This window comes from Thermobia domestica, chromosome 11, assembly GCF_964235325.1.
Source record: "Thermobia domestica chromosome 11, izTheDome1.hap1.1, whole genome shotgun sequence".
Taxonomy (NCBI): domain Eukaryota; kingdom Metazoa; phylum Arthropoda; class Insecta; order Zygentoma; family Lepismatidae; genus Thermobia; species Thermobia domestica.
Window position 1 is genome coordinate 172,194,359 of NC_137464.1, and position 12,760 is coordinate 172,207,118.

Here is a 12,760-nt window from a genome sequence, read left to right on the forward strand (position 1 = left end):
GAGAAAGTGAGGTTGAGGTTTACAATGACGGCACTTATACGTGTGCTCATTTGGATGTCGATTCCATTTCAGACAATCTTGGTGGAGAAAGAGTGAGGGCAGCAAACAGTTACATCGAGACTACTTGACTCCATAATCTGAATTAAGTAGGTACTATACGCCATTTAACTGAAAAACTTTTGCTTGTTAGATAATTACAAAACAACAAAACTAAGCAAGGTTTATTCCTCTGCGATGTCACTGCTTTTATTGCTTGCAATGTACGTGGGTTTTCTCAGGGTTCTCCCGTTTCCTCCCACTTTATTCATTCCACCATTACATTCATTTCTCTTCATCACGGTCTCCTTTAGCCTAGCCCGCATAACTGTGCAACGTAAAACTTAAATATTTCATTTCATTTCCTAAGTCAAATTTGTAATTTGGTGGGCAAAGGCAATGAAAGTTTTAAGCATTTGTTTAAGAGGGACAGAAGTTGTGAATCAAAATGTGTATAGTAAAGTTAAGTGATAAAATACTAGATAAGATAAATACTAAAGAATCTATGAAACAAAGGAAAGCATCGTAGAGATAAGAATTAGTGGCATAAACTTTAATTGCCTGTAAAGACGTCAATGATAACGCATTCAGGATCAAGTAGTACGATGGTCTAATGGTTAAGGAAAAAGATTACCAATCCAGTGAGCAGCAGTTCAACTCAATAGAAGGAACGTTATTTTATAAATTTCTAACTTTTTGCGGTTTGGTAGGTTTTAGTTCAACGTTTTAACGTTTTATACTAGGGTCTAAAGTAAGATAGACAATTAAATTTGTATGATCACGAATACGGTAATATTTTATTTACTTTCCTGTCGTGTTTCTCACCCCGAGGTTATATAAATTTTTGAAATCTTTCAGTTTAACGTCCCACGGTTATGCCCTTTTAGGCTAAGGGAGACGGTGATTAAGGTAAGTGAATGAGTTGAGTTGAGTTGAGTTTGGTTTAGCGTCCCTTTCAGCAGCAAGGCTATATGAGACGTGGACCTACTGATTAACGTGGAATCCGAACCACATGAGCTCCCGCCGGGAATCGAACCCGGGTCTCCCACGCCGTAAGTGAATGAAATGTGGGAATGATAATGTGGAATGATATCACGGGAGAATGATAATGTGGGAGAAAACGGGAGAACTCACGCACATGATGTCGAGACTATATAAAGACAGGAGCTACAGTTGAACGTGAGTTTCGAACCACTTGACCCCACCTGGAATTGAATCCGGGACCGAGCGTACCAAATGTGACAAGAAAACGAGCTGCATTTTTTAAAATACAAATTTAAGAGGTCGTTTTATATAAAGTGATTGGCGGATCGAATACTGTTCTACACAACTTGTAAACCTATAAAGAGTTGTGATGACTCCCAAAATTTCTTTTGAAAATTTTCATAAACATAGGACAGACATCATATTTCAGAGGAAAACATAGTTTGTATACTATCAAATTTAAATTACCCGTAGACATGAGACGAATATATACAACAGATTATTGCTCATTGCTCCTTATTTCACTGTAAATATTTCTAAATTTCGGGAGTGTATTTCACCCAGTTACTATTAATTAACAATTTCCTTTAATTTTGCAGTTTTTTTCTTAGAAAGTAAAATTATTTCATTAGTGGTAGCCTTTACATAGTGTGAAACAGGCAACCTGCTGAGGCCCCACATTTCCGAGTAATACCTCTCGTTCCTAAAAACATTTATGGACAACATATTATGTCCATTCAATGAAATCTGAAGCTAAGAAAATCCTAAATAGTAAAACCAATTAAAGTTTTGTAAGTAGCTCATCTGGTGGACACCAAAACATGCACCATGAATTAAACTATTTCCATTATTCCCTCTATCTAAAGTTCTGTATATTACTGAGTGCCGATGTTCTTCAATTAATCCTGTAGTATTCCTGAGATGAGTACCCATCAGGAACGCGCTGTTTAACTCCGAATAAGCTTCATTGTTTAGTAGACTATTCAGCTGCCGAAAGAACCTGGTATGAAATTTAAAAAGAAGTGGTACTAACCGAATGGAGGTCTTAGGTCAAAATAATCGCAGCTTTGTGTATTAAGCACTACGGCTTTGTACGGTTTATACTTTCTTGTGTTCATGAATAATGCTTTTTGGCAAAATCTTGGTGCATTAGTTTTTCAATTTTCATAACCTGTAACCTGTTAGTTGAGTGTTTCAAAAGTTGGCCGGTGAAAGCAAGACAAAAATCTCGAATGTGATTTCTGTTTGCTAGAGCAAGAGTATCTATTTGTAACATGATTTTATATCGTGGCTAAATGGTTAGCGCGGGAGACTAGGTTCCATTCCTCCTGTAAGCTCATGTTCGGATCATACATTAAACTGTAGGTCTACTTTCATAGAGCTCCGGATCTACAACGAATCATCCTCGTATCTACTTTTCTATACCTCGGACCTTTCAGACCTACTCTAGCCAATCTATTTAGTTTATAAACACGAGCACTGGCACAAATCCCGAGGAACTGAGAAGGACATGTCCCCTCCAATCTTGGAAATGGGGGGACAGTCCCCTTCAATAATCAAACTTGAAATTGTTTTGGGGAGAAATGTCATGATTTGTGTCCGATTGCCACAAAGGAAAGTGAGATGAAATTGATGTTCCACAGAATAAACCTCAAATCTGCCCGGCTCCCAATGTTGAAGAAAATTCGACTCCCCTGATCCTCCACAGCATTGTTTTTCAACTTTGTGAATATTTTTAACATCGCTTAAAAAATCTAAACGGTCTTACCCGCCCCCCCCCCCCGTGTTGAAGACAGATTTGCGCCTCTGAACAAGAGATGTTAATTATTGTAAAGCATTAACTAATCAAAATGGCAATAATTCCGAAAGATCTAATGTTTTCAAAGATGAACTGGAAAATATAGAGCTACACAAAGTAGCTTAATTATATTCTGAAAGCAAATTATATTTAGCATAATGAATCATTGCTGCATAGATGTCTCTCAAACTCTCCTTCACAATCATCGGCAACTCTTTTCCACATTACTTTGAGGTTTTTGACTTCATGACACTATCTTGTATAAGAGAACTAATGTGCGCGGAGAAAAGGAGATATACATCGCAGAACCGTATATTCCAGAACCAAACCGAATAGAAGTAGAAACCTCCATAAAGAAATTAAAGAAACACAAATCTCCGGGTGTAAACGAAATTCCGGCTGAGTTAATTTTAGCTGGATGCGAAAAATCGTGGAAAAAGACAAAAAACCTCTGTCAACATCCTATGAAATCCTGTCAAATATTCTATTAACAAGACTGACCTCATACGCAGATGAAATTATTGGAGATTATCAGTGCGGATTTAGACGAAATCGATCAACTATCAACCGAATATTTACCATTCGACAAATACTCGAGAATAAGTGGGAATACAATATGCCAACCCCGGTAAATCAACAATTTATTGATTTTAGAAATGCTTACTACTTGGTTAGGAGAGAAACATTATACAACGTTCTTACAGAACTTGGAATACCGAGAAAGCTAATTAGATTAATTAAGATATGCTTAAACGAATCCCAAAGTAAAGTCCGGGTAGGAAAATTTTTGTCTACTAGCTTTCACGTTGAAAATGGCCTGAAACAAGGAGATGCGTTGTCACAATTCTTATTCGACTTTGTTCTGGAATACGCTATAAGGAAAATCAAAGATAGCTACCAGGGCCTAGAGCTGAACGGTATTCACCAGGTCGTGGCATATGCCGATGATGTAAATTTAATACGGAGTGACAGGAGAACAATAGAAAGAAATGCAGAGATCTTATTAAACGCTTGCAGGGACATGGGTTTAGAAGTAAATGCACACTGAGAAAAATCCTTTCTCCAGACAGAGGTATATTGTAGCAATTTACGGATTCCTCTTGCTTACTACAGAAATCAGTATGGAGCATACGTTATCCGTATGCTACATAGGCACTGCGATTAGATGTTACATCATGCCGTTGCAGGATGTCTGACATCTAACAGTTTTCCGTATATTACATGCATATATTTATGTTACCTTCGTCAGCTATATGTTATATATGTCCATTTGTATGTGAGATCCTGACCGCCTACATTGTTTCATACGGAAAGTACGTATAGATGGAACACTTACACGGAAAGTATTATAAAACATGCGTTTTCAGTTATACGTCTGCTGTACGTTAAGTCCAAAAACTACAGGAATTACGCATGTAACCTATCTTTTTAAGTAAGCCACATACAATTTTTTTTATCACTGCAGAGAAAACTAAATACATGGAAGTGCGTGGGGACCGTAATATGGCAAATTATGGATCTGTTAAAATATTAAATAATTCTTTTGATAAAGTGGATACTTTCAAATATCAGGATCAATATTAACAGACGAAAATCATATTCACAAATAAATTAAATGTCGACTAAAAGCAGGGAATTCGTGTTATTATGCATTCAAAATCTCTTGTTGTCGCGAATTCTGTCAAGGAATTTGAAGCTTCAAATATATAAAACGATAATCATGCCTGTTGTTCTCTATGGTTGCGATACATGGTCGCTTACTCTAAGAGAACATAGACTGAAAGTATTTGAGAACAAGATCCTGAGACAAATATTCGGACCCAAGAGGAACGGGAATGAGGAATGGCAGAAACTTCATAACGAGGAAGTACATAATTTATATGGTTTACCAAACATTGTTAGGGGCATCAAGTCTAGGTGGCTCAGGTGGGCAGATCATGTAGCTAGAATGTAAGAAAGTAGAAATGCTTTCAAAGTCTTGACTGGAAGACCAATCGGAAAACGACCATTAGGAAGATCTGGGCGCAGATTGGAGGACACTATTAAGATGGATCTCGCAGAGATAACAATACAAAGTAGAAACTGGATCCAGTTGGCTAAGGATAGAAGTCAGTGGAGAGTTTTTGTGAACGCGGCATTGAGCCTCCGGGTTCCATAAGCCATAGAATTGGTTAGTTACTTAGTTAATCTTGTATTAAAGATGTTTCTTATGTTTTCCTTATCACTTTGCAATATGATCGATCCAATGTCGTTGCAATGCTTTTTTTTATTTTCAATGATAATATCCTCCGCTCTAGTCATCTTTCTCATCCATATGATTATTTTCGTGTATTTTGAGTGGTTCCTAGCGTACGTTTCTCCATGCTTCATTCCAAGTCCGCCGATGGTGTCAGATTCTGTTAATTTTGTTGTTGTTGTTGAACTTTAGCACCTCTTTAGACCCACAAAGCTATATGAAAGTCTGTCTATAATTTAATAACATAAATGTGAACGACCGAATATTCCGTTAGGATTGAAATTAAATGCTTTCTAATCGGAAATGGAATCCGGAATCAAACGTATACACACGATAGTCAACAAGCGTCACAAAGAGTGTTGATTTCATTTGGAAAAAGAGCAAAAAGGGGCTGAAACTTAGAACGACTATTGACTGTTTGAATCTCAGACTCAAATTTGAGAACAACAACAGTGGTGGATATATATTTTAGAGAAGTTGTTAATTAGCTAACGTTCAGTGGCCAAGAGAAACATAGTTACTAACGCTCTCCTCTTTGGTGCATGCGGTTCGGGTTCGATTTCCGGTAAGGACATTCGGCCGAAAATGTGTAAACGCTTTTTCAAGCCAGCCATCCTAATTAAAGTTTCCGTGGGTTTTACTCATTCATACCAGGGAAATGCCGGGATGGTATCTAACATATAGGTCCCAGGCTGAGTTCTTCCTTCCCTATCCTTTCCTCGATAGTGTGATCGCTGAGGGACGTCATCCCTCAGACGTGACGGGTTGACATGGCTATAAATGTCGGAAGCCCAAATATTTAATCTTAATCGTAACTAGTGTTCAATTTCTAGCGTTACACAGTTTAGCATTCAGGAGTCATCCGAGAAGAAACATTCAAACAGAATTTACGTAACTCATGCATTTACAAAACAAATTAATTTACTAGCTAAAGCAAGAATTTAAGAAAACTTTTTAACAGCCAGTAAATTACTCATCCAATAATCTTGATTGTATGTGGCTTATTTTCAGACTTTCCCTTAAGCTTACCTCCACACTTGAAATTTCATGGATAACTTTAAGACAGTCAAGAATATAAAAGAAAATATAGGAAGTGAGCCAAATAGTATCTACAAAACGATATTGTATGAGCTAACAATATTGTTTTCAAGACCTCTTGCATAAGTATGAATTTGGACGCATGGTAATTATTATGTCATAAACCAGTGATTGCCCAAACCGTTGATCGCGAGCTACTAACTAGTGGCTCACGGGAACATTTTTGGTAGATTGCGTTAACGCTCCGGTTGGCTAAGCTTGATCAGCGTTGCCAATTTCGGGTAAAAATCGCTAAATCTAGTCTGATAATAAAATCTGATTAATTAGTTTAGAAATAAAATTTGTTGTTACATTTGGTATTTATTACTAACTACACTTCAATTTATTTCTTATGTACAATTCAATTTCACACAAACAAATTTAAGATTTTTTTTTTTTAAGTTGGCAGTTCTTTTGGTTGGTATCTCACAGTCGGATTTAGAAACGGTACGGTAGCTCAGAAGATTCGTAAGTTTGGCGACCACTATATTTAAACTATGCATGCACATTTCTGGTCTACAAGGAAAGGTTTTTGAAACAGTTATTAGTTTATTTAACAGCGTTTTGTAGACAATATCTGGCTCACTTTCTACATATCTGATATTCTTTATTATCCGCTAGTTATTATCTAAAATTGAAAAAAAGTGGTGCCAGCTATCTATACGATTGCTATTAGAAAACAAAGGCCCACTGAAATCCAAAATAATTCTGCATTTTCTTGACGATATTTTGACTGGTCATAATCTATCATCGACACTTTTATTTTTTGATCCTGTGCTCGGCAATTGGCAAAGGAACCCACCAGGATCCCTCATCCTTAGACCCCACAAGAGCGTCTATGTCTTTCATTCATTATAAAACTCGATTAACTGTCTCGTAAATTTACGCGTACAAATCAAAATTATAATTTTCGTCAACTTAATAACTAGAAAGAACTGCCAGCTCTTTGAGCCATCAGTACTTGCTTCGGATAATTCAGAAAGCGTAAATCAGTTTACTAAAAACTTACCTTATATATTTGCCCTGAAGCAAGGGACTTCTAATAGTCTACCAACAGGTAATCACCATTCCTGGAAATAAAAAAGGGAGATCTAATTAGTTATCAAATAAATTGTATTATTACGTACTACAATAAAGTAATAAATTATGTATCTTTTTTTTATTTTAATTGCATGAGATAATAGGAACTGAACGCGCAATTAAGCTATATTCAAAGTGATAATAGCTCTTCGTTTCTTATGGTTTTAGTCATTTCTTAATCAGCTTGATTTCCTATTTTTCTTATTTATAATATTAGTTTTCCAAAGCTCTAGTAGTTTAGTCAGAAGACGGCATTCTTGCCTACTGGGCAGCCTAGATTCGATTCAAGGTAAGACGGGTAGCGTTACTTACGAGGTGGTAGGTCACATCTCGTTATGGAAATGACACGAGCGTCAAAACGAGAAATACTTTTTTAAAATTTCGAGACGAGAAGAGAAACATGACAATTCTCGTCTCGTTTTCGAGTCGAAAAATTTATTGAGTCTCATTAACGTTAATTTACTCAACTGTTAGATCTCAAACACTGCTTTAGTGTTTCACTGCTTTAGAGTACAACAACTATAAACTAATAAAAATGTGCACGAAAAAAGTGAAGCTCATTTACCAATGTTGAAATATAAAAGTAGTTATTTACAACAAAATTTCCTTCGAAACTTTATCTGAGAACACTAGAATCAATTTACTATGTTGACTGCATGGATTGAAAATACAGAAGAAAATGTCAAACTTTCTCGTAATATTTAATCTTGATAGCCTTGCTTATTTTAACTATTTTACTTGGATTAATATCGTTACGTAATAGACAAAATGTTTATGTTTGAGTAGAGAACCATCTGTTTATTATCATTTTAACTAGTCCTCTTTTCTAGACATGTAGGTGGAAAGGGATAATATGGAGAAAGTATTTTGGTTAAGTACCACCCAATAAAAGTGATGATTAAATTGCTACTTAAGTGTTTGTTGAAGTCTTTAGTTTTAAAATCCTATTTGATTATTACGCGTAAAACGAATGTCAAATCAGAAATGATTCAGAATGCAGAGTAAAGAAAAGACCGGTACTAGAATTTGAAGTCATCTTAAAATCTTGATCTATTTCTGAGACGCTGAATCCTTACGGTTGGAATAGAGACAGACAAGACGGAGATATGATCTATTTCTGAGACGCTGAATCCTTACGGTTGGAATAGAGACAGACAAGACGGAGATATGATCTATTTCTGAGACGCTGAATCCTTACGGTTGGAATAGAGACAGACAAGACGGAGATATGATCTATTTCTGAGACGCTGAATCCTTACGGTTGGAATAGAGACAGACAAGACGGAGATATGATCTATTTTTGATACAGTGGATCCATTTCATGAAACCGTTTATCAATACGTCTTGACATTTCTGCTGTGATACCTGTTGAAAGATAGACAGACCGACATAGCCGTTCAATAAGGCTTTCGATACTAAAGTACCGGTATAGAGTAATATAGAAGTCTTAACCCTTTGGGGATCCTATGGTACAATTTGTACCATATGCACTTTTCATGGTACATTGCGTTATTTCTCTTCTATTTGAGCTTTTTCGTCCGGGTTTTTTTTGTTTTCCAAGTCCAGAGGCCTTGTAGAAGACATTACGTATGGTTTCAGACCGTCCTGCGTCCAGACATAGGAGGTGATGACGTCATAAGTCAAAAATTTATTTTCTCATTTTCTAAGCCTATGTTCAATATTTTTTGGCGGGCTTATTTTTCTACGTAGAAGATTGAAATTTTGCACAAACATTCAGTTCACCGAGTAGTATTTACCAGATTTTTTGTTCTGATGTCAGTGCCAAAACAGGGGGGAACCAGAGGGGAAAAGGGGTAAAAATAGGGATTTTTTTACCCCCAAAATCCCGTTTCTCGTCATTTTCCCGCCTCACATACAAGATAGGACCACGTGAGTCATACCGTCTGAAAGGCCGTTCTATTCTGAAGAGAATGACGGTCGAATTATTATTCTAGGGTAATTAGGGACGTCTCAGGAATTTTATGAAAAATTTACTTCTATATAGGGAAATATGGGACATTGTCGGTATATATATATTTTGGCGGGCTTATTTTTGAACGTAGAAGATTGAAATTTTGCACAAACATTCAGTCCACCGAGTACTGTTTACCAGATTTTTTGTTCCGATGTCAGTGCTAAAACAGGGGGGAACCAGAGGGGCAAAGGGGTAAAAATAGGGATTTTTTACCCCAAAAATCCCGTTTTTCGTCATTTTCCCGCCAAAAAACATGATAGGACCACGTGAGTCATACCGTCTGAAAGGCCGTTCCATTCTGAAGAGAACGACGGTCGAATTATTATTCTAGGATAATTAGGGCCGTCTCAGTGAATTTTTATCCAAATATACTTCTGTATAGGGTAAAAGTGGGGCAAAGTAGGGACATTTTCTCTGGCAGGCCTATTTTTTCACGTAGAAGATTGAAATTTTGCACAAACATTCAGTCCACCGAGTAGTATTTACCAGAAGTTTTTTTTTCGATTTCTGCGTAAAAACAGGGGGGGGTCCAGAGGGACAAAAGTTGAAAAAAGGGAAATTTTGCCCCCAAAAATCCCTTTTGTCAGGAATTTCCCGCCTTAGATACATGATGGAGACATATGAATGGTACCGCCTGAAAGACAGTTCTATTCTGAAGAGAATGATTGGCGGATTATAGTCCTAGGGTAATTAGGGATGTCTCAGAAATTTTTTTCCCTGAGATCATAGTGTTTTATGGTATTTTGGGGCACTGTGGGAATTTTTGATAAAAATTCTCCCGCCCTTACTATTCAAGATAGAAACTTGAAATTTGGCCCACACATTCAGTATACTAAGTACTATTTCTCAGATTTTTTTTAGATGGCTACGATCACACAGGGGGGGTCCAGGGGGGCCAAAGTTCGAGAAAAAAATTTTTCCCTCCGAAATTTTTACTTTGACATTTTTTCCCCGCTTCTGGTATATGGTATGAGCACGCAAGTGGTATCTTTTGAAAGCCAGCTCTATTCTGAAGAGAATGAGGTATGAACCATGATCCTAGGATAAATAGTGACGATACAGTAGATGCTTGACTGAAAGTCTAAAAAATAGCCCAAAAAGCCAGGATCCCCAAAGGGTTAAACCATCGTTAAGCTGAAGAAAAGAGCATTAGCACGATACACAAACTTCAATATCTAGCAGAAATATCATCACAATTTCACCAGTAGGTCACGAATCATACATTGTTCTATGCAGTAATAGCTATATATCTGGCGTATTTGTAGTAGTATAACACGCAAACAGACTAAAAATAGTATGTGAGGCCAACTAGAAACTGTCTTTTAAAATAATATTTGCCACCTTGTATTATACGTGGTAACACTAAAGATACTCTGACTGTGGTAACGTAGCCGAGAGATGCGAAGGAAAGCAGAGCATTTGCTAATAAAATTACTCGAGAGACAAGCGCCTAAGGAATGGCCATATATGCTAATTACGTTTGCAGGGGGATTGTGTAGGGGTTGGTGGGAGGCAGCCATAGTGGAATTATGTATATTTAGGCGTTTAGATGAAGAAGAGAAGGTTCGGATCCGTCGCAAATGAGACAGACTAACCCAAGACAATGCATAACGATCTCAGGGTTTTACAATCCATTTATATCACTTGGGGTTTCCTCTTGTGGCACTGTCAGCTATAATGTAGTTTAGGAGATGAAAATTTTCATATAGATTACACAGCCGCTGGCCAGAAATTCTCATCTACCTCTACTTTTCCTCTTCTTCCATCTCCCTGTACCTTCTCCTTTCCTGTTGGCGCTCTCTTTTACACTACTATGCGATAATATTATTCACTGTTTGTCTTTCCTTTCATGTCTGCAGATGGAAAATACAAAAGCTCACTAGATGGTTCTATATTTTTGTTACAATTTTCATTCTGAGCTCCGTAGGATATATAACTAGTTACCAGGTTAAAATTTGAATCTCTCTTCTTGTCTGAAGATTCTATTAAGACTTTAACGCTAACATTTAAAATGTATGGCTTAAAATAGTTTTTAAGTTAAACATATACAGTACAAAGGCTTCAAGCTGCAAATAACAATAATAATTATAAAAAACTGTGGTATTTTATTTTATGCACGACATTATATAATATGGTGGAAACTTTGGTTAGAGTAGGGTTTCTCAACTTGGGGTGGCAGCTTCTAGGAGAATCACGGGAGGGTTTCACGGGGGTTGAGAAGATAAGGAGAAGAGGTAAATGTAATTACAATCTAATGCCAGAAAATATTATTGTGAACCTTGTTCTGATCTGCATGTTTTATATTTTTATACATGCTGTTAAGTAGGACAAAAAATAAGTCTACTAAACATTTTCAACAGGTGCAGAGTTGTTTAGGTTAAAGAGGTACGATATGAAACTAATGAAAGCCGCATATTGAAATACTAGAAAATTACAAATGCAACAAAACCTGCATATTGAAATACAATTAGAATTGAAAGCTAATGAGGTACCTGAGCATGGTATGATTTCACTACTGCGGTAAAGTCTATCTTCGTGACTCACATTATCAAGTCATTTTCAAATTGATGAGCGATTTCTTATCTTCGTTTTAATGCTTACTATGGAAGAAAAACCACTTTCGCACAGGTACGATGTGGCAAATTATTACTTTGAAAGCAGCAGATACCAGATCTGGATATTCTTCTCTCCTCTTCAGCAAGAACTTGTCCAGGTCTTACAGAAAACCAGTTGCAAGGACTTGTCGGTTTCAATACATTCGCTTTTTAGGGAAGTTACTGTATCCGCTATATACAAGAAATGGATTCTACTATTATAGAAATAGATGGATATCGTGAGATCTCCGCAATAGGTATATTAAAAATTCCACACAAGCTTATTACAAAACCAGAAATTATAAGGGGGTCGCTGGCAAGAAGTTGTGATAAAATGGGGGTCGTGATAGAAATTAGGTTGAGAACCACTGAGAGTATGTTCCTCGTGAAGTTTCAAAGGAATACCGTAAAATGTAATAAATGCATATAATCTTCATGTATGAAAGAACATGTGTCTATGTATGTGTTGTCAAATTTTTACACTAAAAGTAGGCTCGCCAACGATATGATAACTTAAATCTTAATGCTACATACGATAATTTCCTTGCGATAATAGGTGAATATGCGATAATTTTACAACTCACACATTATGAAAGTTTTTGAATGTACAAATAAATTGTAGATGTACTTTAAATAATTTAAAACACACACACACAGAGGTTTATGGCAGTCATTCCTACTAAAATAAATAACGATTTGAGAATTGGCAAATGACAAACTAGCATCCATTCTTTAAATTGAATTCTGTCTACAAGGAGGCGAAAATATTGTTGTCAAGAGTACTGTTAATAAGTATAAAGAAGTGGTAAGGTCAGTAACACCGATTTGGAATTCGCAACTTAAGATTATTACATAAGTTTATTTTAAACTAGCTGAATCTGTGCTCTCTACATTGCGCATCTTTCACATATAAGCATGAATCTCCTTGTTATTCCTCACAACATATGTACATTCATGTCCAAAATGATTGCCGCTTATCT

At 36.5% G+C, this 12,760-nt stretch overlaps 1 protein-coding gene across 1 annotated transcript in view; it reads right to left on the reverse strand.

Annotated features, from left to right (window-relative positions):
- Positions 1-7,208, reverse strand: part of LOC145664561 (chaoptin-like) — a 408,745-nt gene extending 401,537 nt beyond the window's left edge. Inside the window, exon 1 of the mRNA XM_081731332.1 lies at positions 7,141-7,208. The gene's annotated coding sequence lies outside the window, so the exon portion shown is untranslated. The remainder of the gene's footprint in view (positions 1-7,140) is intronic.
- Positions 7,209-12,760: the final 5,552 nt, after the last annotated feature.